Here is a 10,674-nt window from a genome sequence, read left to right on the forward strand (position 1 = left end):
AATAATAATAAAATATTAATAAAATATTAATAAAAAATATTATTTCAATTTTTAAAAATGTAATATTTTGTCAATACTAAGCAATGATGAAAAGATGATGATGTATTTTTCAAAACTAGTTTTATTTTAAGAACGAACGATATCTAATTTTTCTTTAAAAAGACACCCCCTTTGTCTGATTGGTGGTTGCACCAAATCAGAGTGGTACCTGCTCTGATACCACTTGTTGGATCATGAATTTCGATAGAGGGGGGGTGAATATCGATTTAAAAATTGTCAAAAGTACGCAGCGGAAAATACTAAAATGGAACAACGCTAACACAAGTAATTTTTTACTTGGTTCGGAACCTGTAGCGACTCATACTCTAAGGCCCGCACTCGTTGAGTGCTTTCATTAGGCAATCCACTAACAGTTCAAAGATATAATTACAAGCAATGAAAACGGTAGAGCAAGCAATGAAAGATCTTGTCGTTGTTGATTTAGCTCCAGCCTTGACCCTCCTTGAGGTTCAGGGCGCCCGCAGCCCTTCGGGGCGCCCTGAAGTGACATAGCCGAGCCAACCAGGAAGCTCCACGTGTCGATGCGACGCAATGGATAATTTTTGCACTCCGGGCGCCCGAATCCCTTCCAGGTGCCTGGACCACTCTTTCTCCAGGAAGTCCTTCTCCTGTAAGAAATGATTAGTCCGAGACAAAGTGCAAATTAAATTACCCTGCAAAATAAAGTGTTAGCATAGTTATAATCAACAAGAAGAGTATTAATTAGATTCTGTCTCTCCGAAACCGGAATCTAGTCAAGATCTCGACTTAGAGTTCCAAAATGGTTCTAAGTCGGAACGGCGCCTAAGTTCCCTTCTCGGGAATGCGTCCTTGCAGTCACTCCCCTCCAGTGACTTACCTTCACTTACCTGCCAGACGTCCTGTCAACCCTTCGACCCGTCTAGACTTCGTGTCAACTATCCGATCAGCCCGTCAACCTAACTGGAATTCATGCCAAGCGTCCGGTTAGCCCGTCGACCCGCTTGGACTTCGTGCCAGTTATCCGGTTGGCCTGCCAACCTAGCTGAGCTTTGTGTCAGACATCCGGTCAACTCGTCGACCTGTCTGGACTTCGCCTGCACACTCGGTCAGAGTGTTAGATCAACAACAAAACTAACTTAACCTATTTTGTCATTCATCAAAACCTGGGTTAAACCGTTAGTGTTAACCATACCAACACCCTTCTCCCCCTTTGATCACATTAAATAGGGTACTTTAAAACGATTTTGAAAAATCTAAATGTAAAGTCTATGGAAAATTAAAAAGTTCTGAAAGGTTTAGTTTTAAAAACTCTTAAGTAAAATTTTAAAGGTTAAGTAAAATTTCAAGAACTTTTTATTTTGAAAAAGATTTCTAATGGAAAAATTTTTAAAAATTGTTTAGATGAGATTTCTCAAAAAACTAAATTTGCTAAAGCAACTCTAATAAATATGATTTTTATTAATTAAATTTTTAATGATCAGAAATTTTGACAGATAATTTAAAGTATTTTTATAACTACTAAATGATTAACTGTTAGTCAATTAAATACTTATTTGAATAATCGACTTTCAGGCTTTGGCGAATCACTAAGCCTTCTTGGATATTGAAACAACAATCACTTTCTACATAAAGTCTTTTAAAAAAATTGGATATTTAATTTTCTCTCTGAAAGTCCTAAATCCAAAAACAATCAACTTAAACATGTTTTGGCACCCAATATAGGTTCCTTCCTACTGGGTTAATTAAAAACTTTTGAGGAATATATTTTCTAGATAATTTTCTAATTTCCCCTTGTAATATCTAAATTACCAATTTAATCTATTATAGTTCTTGAAAGTTGAAGCAGACAAATTTAAACATGCAGAATTTCTTAAGTTTTCTATTTGATCCTTTAAATTTATATTCTCAATTTTTAATTTTTCATTTTCAGTTTTAATTTAGTCGAGATCTTCTAGTCGACAAGAACCAGCTAATGTTGATTTTAAATCCTTATTTTCTTTTTCTAGCTTATAGTAATTTTTCGATAATAGTTTTATAAATTCAAACATTTTATCTAGAAGTAGAGATTGTACCTGACTTACCTTGTCGATTCGGTAATCTGAAGCTCCTCCTGAAGTACTGCTTTCTTCCAATGTCACTCCCCCTTCATCGATGCTCATTTCGGACGAGCTTGCTTCGTCTTCATCTTCTTGGTGACTTGCTACTAGCGCAAGTCCAGTGATGGCGTCTATCTCCGATTCGGATGATATGTCGTCCCATGTCGCCATTAGATTATGCTTGGGTCGGGCTGATTTCTTGTTCTTATCTTTACTCTTCAATTTTAGATAGTTATCTTTGACATGTCCTTCTTTATTATAGTGATAGCATCTTACTTTCCTTTTTCTTCATGTGCCCTGCACTTTATTAAATTTATTAGATTTAAATAATTTTTTAAATCTGCTTACCATGAATGTCGTTTCATCGTCGTCGAGAGAAGATTCAAAATCTCATTCGTTCATCTTTGCCTTTAAGGCAACGTTGTGCTTCAGCTCCTTCCTCAAATATGCGCATCTTGTTTCATGGACTTCAAATATTGAAAACATTTCTTCTAAAGTACTTAATTCTAAATCCTTAGATATATAATAAGCATCTACTAATTATGCCCATTTAGTATTTTTAGGGAATGCATTAAACGCGTACCTTAGTGAATCTCGGTTGCTTAGCTTTTCCCCGAGATTCGTGAGTCCGGTGATGAGCTATTTTATTCTTGAGTGAAGTTGTGTAACGGTTTCGCCTTCTCCTAACTTGATGTTGCTAATTTGGTTCCTGAGCAGATCCCGTCTCGCGAATTTTACCTCCGAGGTCCCTTCGTGTTGTTCAAGGAATTTCTTCCAGAGCTACTTGACTGACTCGTAGGCTCCGATCCAGTTGACTTCTTGTGGTGGTAAGACATTCAGCAGATGGAACTCTCTTTTGCCGTTTGCCACAAAGTCGGCTTGTTCCTTCTTCATCCATTGGTATTCTTCTTTGACGTCAGGTGCTACAAAACCAAATTTCATTATTAAAAATAACTCAAAATCTATCTTAAAGAATACCTCCATCTTTTTCTTTCAGCTCACAAATTCCCCCTCAAACTTCTGTGGATAGACACTTGGTCCGGTCATCTCGTGTGTTTCGTTCGGCGGTTAGTCCTCCTGAAGTGACCTCGCTTTAATACCACTTGTTGGTCTCTTGGGTGGTCGGCTAGGGGGGGTGAATAGCCATGTAAAGAAAAAAGACCCTTCCTCGAACTTTATAGCTTAACTAAACTAACACTTGCATAAAAGGAATAAGAAACTAATTATAGAAAAAAAGAGGCTCAGAGATTTTACTTGGTTACAACCAGGGAGGTTGTTAATCCAAGAAAGATGAAAGCGCATTAAACTCTCCTTCAGGCGGAGAAGCCTCTTTACAGCAATTAAAGCACTCAATTATAGAACAAGACTGAAAAGAAATGAATTACAAGTGTTGTTCTGAACTATTAAGACTAGGGTTGTATTTATAGCCCTAGTCGGGGCGTCAGAAGGGTTCCAAGCGCCTGGGAGGGGATAAACTTTTATCCCTATTGCAACAGAATGTGTCACTTCATGTTCTGGATAAAATTCTACTTCGAGCACCCTGAAGGGTTCCAGGCGCCTGGACCAGGTCCGAGCGCCACGGACAGGTCCAAGTGCCTTGGACAGCTCGGGGCACCCCGGACTGAAAAATTAGCCTTTGTTGATTTTTCGATTCCGATCTTCCGTTTCGTTTCTGCTCGCCATGGTCTGGGTCTTCCGCTCCGGCTCTACTCGCTTGGATGATTTCGGCCATCCGGAATAGGGCCCACTCGAACCCAACTTCCAACCTTCTCGAGCAAACTTTCGCTCCGACTTCTCATCCCTTAGAAACATCGCGCGCCTCCTTCTCGTCCGCCCACGTACTATTCCGTAGCACCTCATCTCTCAGACGTACCGAGCCCATTGGCCCTCTCCCATGCCGTCTTTCTCACTAGCTGCGTCTTTCGCTTGACTTCCTGTACTCCTAAGTTCCTGTACACTTAGACACAGGGGTTAGAAACCAACAGGACCTAACCTGACTTGGTTGATCACATCAAAACAACCTTGGCGTACTAACACCAAGGAGCTCCAGGAGAAATTCTTGGAACTACATAAAGGAACCTCAGAAGTGAAACTCGCTAGACGGGATCTGCTCAGAAATCAGATAAGCAACATAAAACTAGAAGAAGGTGAAACTATTGTACACCTTCACTCAAGGATCAAGGTGTAGGACCGTGAAATGTCGATAGAGGGGGGGGGGGGGGGGGGGGAATATCGATTCGAAAAATAACGAGTGTAAACGCAGCGGAATAAAAACTGGACACAATGGATTTTACTTCGTTCGGAGCCTGTGACGACTCCTACTCGAAGGCCCGTACTCCGTGAGTACTTTCGTTGGGCAATTCACTAGCAGTTCGAAATAATGATTACAAAAAACAGTACAATGAGTGCTAATGAAAATGAAAAACAAATACCGACAATAAAGACAAGAAAGGAGCGTAGTGTCGGAGCTTTGTTAGCGTCGCAGAAGTGCAGAGCAGTGGAAGACTTTTCTTTTCGTTGTGGTTCTGAAGCTCTCCTCTGACCCTTCTTTTATATGAGGCTCGGGGCGCCCTGGATGCCTTCCGGGCGCCCTGGTGAGACGTGGCAAGTCCAACCAGCGAGCTCCACGTGACGACGCGCGATCAGGATGAAATTTCCCTCCCGGGCGCCCGGATCCCTTCCGGGCGCCCGGACCCTGTTTTCCCGCAGAATCCGTCCTGCAAGACAAACGTTAGTCCGGAGGCAAATTTACCCTGCAACACAGATTGTTAGCAAAAGCAAAGTGAGTATGAATTAGCAAAAAGGAGTATGACTTAGATTCCGTCTTTCCGAGACCGGAATCTAGTTACGATCTCGACTTAGATATCCGAAATGGATCTAAGCCGGATCGACGCCTAATGTTCCCTTCCCGGGAACGCGTCCTCGCAGTCACTCCCCTCCAGTGACTTACCTTACTTACCTGCCAGACGTCCGGTCAGCCCTTCGACCCGTCTGGACTTCTCGCCAGCTATCCGGTCAGCCCGTCGACCTAGCTGGACTTCTCGCCAAGCGTCCGGTCAGCCCGTCGACCCGCTTGGACTTCTCACCAGCTATCTGGTCAACCCGTCGACTTAGCTGGACTTCGTGCCAGACATCCGGTCAGCCCGTCGACCTGTCTGGACTTCTCCTGCACACTCGATCAAAGTGTCAAACAAAAACAAACTAACTTAACCTGATTTGTCATTCATCAAAACCTGGGTTAAATCGTTAGTGCTAACCGCACCAATACAAGGAACTCATCACCGAACTCACAAATCTCAAAGAAAAGGTAAGCAACTGAGATTCGCTAAGGTACGCACTTGACGCATTCCCTAGAAATACTGAATAAGTATCATTAGTAGATGCTTATTATATATCTAAGGATCTAGAATTGACTACTTTAGAAGAATTATTTTGAATATTTGAAGTCCATGAAATAAGATGTGCAGATCTAAAGAAGGAGTCAAAGCATAACATTACCTTGAAGGCAAAGATGGATGAACGAGATTCTGAATCATCTCTCGATGACGATGAAACAACGCTCATGGTAAGAAAATTTAAAAAATTATTTAAATCTAATAAATTTAATCAAATTCAAGATACATAAAGAAAAAGGAAAGTAAAATGCTAATACTGTAATGAAGAAGGGCATGCCAAAGATAATTGAAGAGCAAAGACAAGGACAAGGAAAAGAACAAAAAGTCAGCCTTGCCCAAGTATAATCTAAAGGCGATGTGAAATGACATATCATCCGCATCAGAGATAGAAGCTCTCGTCGGACTTGTGCTAGTAGCAAGTTACCAAGAAAACGAAGATGAAGCAAGCTCGTCTAAAATGAGCATCGAGAGCATCAATGAAGTGAGAGCTACATCAAAAGAAAGTAGTACTCCAGGGGAAGCTTTAGATTACGGAATCGACAAGCTAAATCAGGTACGATCTTTACCTCTGGATAAAATGTTTGAATTTATAAAACTATTATCGAAAAATTACTATAAATTAGAGAAAGAAAATAAGGATTTCAAATCAACCTTAGCTGGTTCTTGTCGATTAGAAGATTTCGACAAAGTAAAATTAGAAAATGAAAATTTTGAAAAGTTATGCATACTCAAAGTTTATTCCTTCTAATTTTAGAAATTATTTAGGACTTAACTGGTATCTCAAAAATCATAAGGGTCAAATTAGGAAAATATCACAGATATTTCTAAGAAATTCTTGATTAATCCTATAGGAAAGAATCTATATTGGGTTCCAAAATCATATTTAGACTAATTTTTTTGGAGTTAGGGCTTTTAGAGAGAAAAATAAATATTTAATTTCTTTAAAAGGCTTTGTCTAGAAAGTGGTTGTTGTTCCAATAGCTAAGAAGACCTAGTGCCTCGCCACACCCTGGAAGTCAATTATTGAAATAAATGTTTAATTGATTTACTGTGAAGCATTTGACTAATGTTTTAAATTGTTTGTCAAATTTCTAATAGAAAAATTCTGATCGTTAAAATGTATTTAACAAAAATTTTTGTTATAGTTATTTTAGCAAATTTTTCTGTGAAACTTTTGTTGGAATCCCAAGGTTGTTTTGGTGTGATCAACAAGTTAAGTTAGGTCCTGTGTGTTTTTAACCTTGTGTCCAAGTGTGCAGGAACATAGGAGCACAGGTAGTCGAGCGGAAGATGCAGCTAACGAGAAGGACGGCACGCGGTGCGTCTGAGGGACGAGGAGTTGCGGAAGAGTACACCGGCGGACGAGCAGGAAACGTGCGGTGGTTCCGAGGGACGAGAAGCCGGAGCGGAAGATTGCTCGGGGAGCAAGAGACGCAGCTAGCGAGAAGGTCGGCACGGGGTGCGATCGAGGGACAAAGACTGCGGATGAATACGCTGGCGGACGAGAAGGAAGCACACGATGATTCTGAGGGACGAGAAGCCAGAGCAGAAGTCTGCTCGAGAAGTTCAGAAGTTGGGTTCGGGTGAGCCCTATTCCGGATGGCAGAGATCACCCAAGTGATCGGAGCCAGAGCGGAAGACCCAGACCGAGCTGAGCAACACCGGAGCAGAGGGACCGGACCAAAAGTCAACCCTGTTGACTTTAGTGGTCCGGGCGCTTGGAGTTGAAATCTATCCAGATCGCGGTCAAATTGTGATCCATGAGAAGGGGATAAAATTTTATCACCCCAGGGCACCTGGAACCTTTCGGGGTGCCCCGACCAAGGCTATAAATACAGCCTTGGTCCAGAAGCTTTTGATTAACTCAGAAATTGTAATTCCAACACTTGCGTGCTTCTTTTAGAGTTTAGCTTTTTTTTTTTTTGCGCTTTCATTGCTATAAGAGGATTCTCCACCTGAAGGAGATATTCTAGTGCGACACTTTCCTTGGATTAACAACTTCCCCGGTTGTAACCAAGTAAATCCCGGTGTGCCTCTTCCTTTCTATTTTAAATTGTTTTCTTAATTTATGCAAGTGTTAGTTTAAGAAAGTTCGAGAAAGGTTGTGCTTTTAATTTATTTTCAGGCTATTCAACCTCCCTTCTAGCCGTCCACCAACGGTCCAACAAGTGGTATCAGAGCCAAGACGCTTCAGGAGGACTAACCGCTGATCGAAGCAAAGACGATGGTCGGACCGAGCATCTACCCGCCGAAGTTCAAAGGGGAATTCGCCAGCTAGAAAAAGCGAATGCAGGTATTTTTTAAAACCGATTTTGATTTAATGTTAATTATGAATTTCAGTTTTACAGCACCAGAAGGTAAGGAGAAACACCACTGGACGAAAAAGGAGCAGACCGACTATGTGTCAAATGGCAAAGCAGAGTACCATCTACTAAGCGTTCTTCCGCCACAAGAAGTTAATCGAATCGGCAACTACAACTCCACGAAGGAACTTTGGGAGAAGTTCCTTGAGCTGCACGAAGGAACGTCCGAGGCAAAGCTCGCAAAACGGGATTTACTCCGTAACCAGCTCACCAGCCTGCGACTTGGGGAAGACGAGACAATTGCGCATCTACACTCAAGAATAAAGGAAATCATCACCGAACTTTCAAATCTTGGAGAGACGGTAAGTAACCGAGATTCGCTAAGGTACACACTAAATTCCTTTTCTAGAAATTCAAAATGGGCATCACTACTAGATGCCTTTTATATTTCAAAAGAATTAGAAAAAATTACATTAGAAGAATTCTTTTACACATTTGAAGTGCACAAGTCAAGATGTGCACGTACGAAGGAGCCAAAGAACAACGTCGCCTTCAAAGCATCGAGAGACGAACCTGAGTCGGAGTCTTCTCTTGATGATGAGGAAATGGTAATGATATATGGTAAAAACAATTCAAGAATCTTTGTAAGTCTAGAAAAACTAACCATCCATAGGGTAAAAAGAAAAGGACCATTCGCTGCTACCACTGCGACAAAGAAGGGCACGTCAAGGACAACTGCCCCAAGCTAAAAAACAAGGACAAGGATAAAAGCAAGAAGCCTGTCCAAAAGTGCAAGGCATTAAAAGCGACGTGGGACGACACGTCGTCCAAATCGAAAGTCGAAGCTTTCTCCGGACTTGCATTAATGACGAGTCATCAAGTCGATGACTGCAATTCAAGCTCTTCCGAAATGAGCATCGAGAGCATCGATGAAGAAGGAGCTACGTCGGAAGAAAGCAGCAGTTCAAGGGGAGACACGGAGAACGAGATCGACAAGGTAAGTCAGGTACGATCTCTTCCTCCCGATAAACTCTTTAAGTTTGTTAAATTGTTAACTAAAGACTATTATAAGTTAGAAAAAGAAATTAAGAATTTTAAAAAAATATTAGCTAAATCTTGCCTAATAGAAGAATTCGACAGAATTAAATTAGAAAATGAAAAATTAAAAGTAGAAAATGACAATTTAAAAGTACAAGTAAATAACTTGAAAAACAATGCATGCTCATCTAATACCAATGTTAGAAAATTCAACAACTTAAATTGGTATTTTAGATATTATAAGGGACAAATTAGGAACATTTCAAAAAAATATATCCCTAAGACATTTTTAGTCAATCCAGTAGACTGAAACCTATATTGGGTTCCAAAGTCCTGTCTGACTTAAACTTAAACTTAAACTAATTAGATTTTTCAGCGAGAAAATTAGACATTAAAATTTCTTTATGAGGCTTTGTCTAAGGAAGTGATTGTTGCTCCAATAACCAAGAAAGCCTAGTGCCTCACCACGACGTAGAAGCCAAAATATTGAAATAAAATATTTAATTAACTTTCTGATAAAGTATTAAGGTTGAAATTTAATAATGCTTTAAAAAGTCTTTTAAACATTTTTAAAAAAAATTCAAAAATATTTTTTTCACTTAGAATTTTTTTGCATAAAACTTTTACTTAGAAAAATTCTAAATTGCCTAAGTTAAAAGTTCTTCTGGAAATAAAAATTTCTGCTTAAATTTTTACTTAGAAAAATTTTTAAAAATATTTTTGCAAAATTTCCTAAGTCAAGATTTTTTTAAAAAACTTCTCTTACTTAAAAGCTTTACTAGAAAATTTTCTTAATTAGAGTTTTTACTTAGAAAATTCTCTTACCTAAAGTTTTACTTAGAATTTTTTTAACTTAGAATATTTTTTTTCGTTGAAAATTATTGCAAAATTTGTCAAAGTTTCAAAATTTTTTCCCTTAGAGTTTTTCTTTGAACCCCAATTTTTTATGTGATAAAGGGGGAGAAGGAAAATTATAAGTGTAGGGGGAGGTAGACCAGAATTTTCTATCTAATTCTATCTTTTTGCACTTAATTGCAAAAATAGTTAGTTTATCTTTATGTCTATTTACCCTAGCTTAACTTGGGTTGCTCACATCAAAAAGGGGGAGATTGTTGGAACCCCAAGGTTATTTTGGTGTGATCAACAAGTTAAGTTAGGTCCTGTGTGTTTTTAACTTTGTGTCTAAGTGTGCAGGAGCTTAGGAGCACAGGTAGTCAAGCGGAAGACGCAGCTAGCAAGAAGGACGGCACGCGGTGTGTCCGAGGGACGAGGCGCTGCGGAAGAGTACACCGACGAACGAGAAGGAAGCGTGTGGTGGTTCCGAGGGACGAGAAGCCGGAGCGGAAGACTGCTCGAGGAGCAAGAGACGCAGCTAGCGAGAAGGTCGGCACTGGGTGTGACCGAGGGACGAATAATGCGGATGAGTACACTGGCAGACGAGAAGGAAGCATGCGACGATTCCGAGGGACGAGAAGCCGAAGCGGAAGCCTACTCGAGAAGACCGAAAGTTGGGTTCGGGTGAGCCCTATTCCGGATGGCAGAGATCACCCAAGCGATCGAACCCGGAGCGGAAGACCCGGACCGAGGTGAGCAGCACCAGAGCAGAGGGACCAGACCAAAAGTCAACCTGTTGACTTTAGTGGTCCGGGCGCTCGGAACCATTCCGGGCGCTCGGACCGTCCGAGCGCCCGGAGCCATTCCGGGCGCTCGGACCGTCCGAGCGCCCGGAGCCATTCCGGGCGCTCGGAGTTGAAATCTATCCAGATCACGGTCAAACCACGATCTGTGCGAAGGGGATAAAATTTTATCCCCCCGGGCACC

The sequence above is a fragment of the Zingiber officinale genome, chromosome 2A (genome assembly GCF_018446385.1).
Source record: "Zingiber officinale cultivar Zhangliang chromosome 2A, Zo_v1.1, whole genome shotgun sequence".
NCBI lineage: Eukaryota > Viridiplantae > Streptophyta > Magnoliopsida > Zingiberales > Zingiberaceae > Zingiber > Zingiber officinale.